The sequence below is a fragment of the Limulus polyphemus genome, unplaced genomic scaffold (assembly GCF_000517525.1).
Source record: "Limulus polyphemus unplaced genomic scaffold, Limulus_polyphemus-2.1.2 Scaffold454, whole genome shotgun sequence".
Classification (NCBI taxonomy): domain Eukaryota; kingdom Metazoa; phylum Arthropoda; class Merostomata; order Xiphosura; family Limulidae; genus Limulus; species Limulus polyphemus.
This window is the reverse complement of record NW_013666064.1, coordinates 540,895-541,705: the sequence shown is the minus strand read 5'-3', so window position 1 is coordinate 541,705 and position 811 is coordinate 540,895.

Below are 811 nucleotides of genomic sequence, written 5' to 3'. Positions count from 1 at the left end.
GAGGCTTGCCATTGTCTGGGGCTGATTAAGTCGATGACTGATGTATCCTCCTTATGTAAAAGACAATAAATCATCCTTTAATGTATCTAATTCGCTTTTAAATTTACTAATGTTTTCCATTTATACTTCTTGCCACTGTTGTTGGCTTTCCTGTAGTTGCTGCTGACTTTCTTCCCGTTTTCTTTCTTGTTCCAGTTGCCACTGCTGTAATTTCTCTTCTTGTTTATTTTGTTGTTCAAGCTGCCACTGTTGCAGGTTTTCTTGCAACTGCTGTTGTCTCTCTTCGTGTTTCTTTTCTTGTTTATTTTCTCGTTCTTCTTGTTTCTTTTGCTGTTCTTGTTTTGCTGTCATTAAGTCTGCTAGGATGTAGTTTGATTTGCCGCTTCTCGTTTCCATTTTTTTCTATCCCACTTCTGACACCAATTGTTACGTCTCCGTTCGTTATCTAATTTTCCGTAAATTTGTTGCGACGAAACTTTAACGACACTAGTCCTTTCTTAAATAAAACTGGTTTATTCTTTCCGAATACAACTTTACGATACACTTAATTTCAATAGTCGCTCTATAACAAACGCTATAACTCGCGTCTCACGAGCTCGAGCTCGTTCAATTACACACTCTCTGACTGCAGTTCAATTACTCATTACCTACACATTGTCACGTTGTGACCATCTTATATATATCACTTCTGACACCAATTTGTTACGTCTCCGTTCGTTATCTAATTTTCCGTAAATTTGTTGCGACGAAACTTTAACGACACTAGTCCTTTCTTAAATAAAACTGGTTTATTCTTTCCGAATGCAACTTT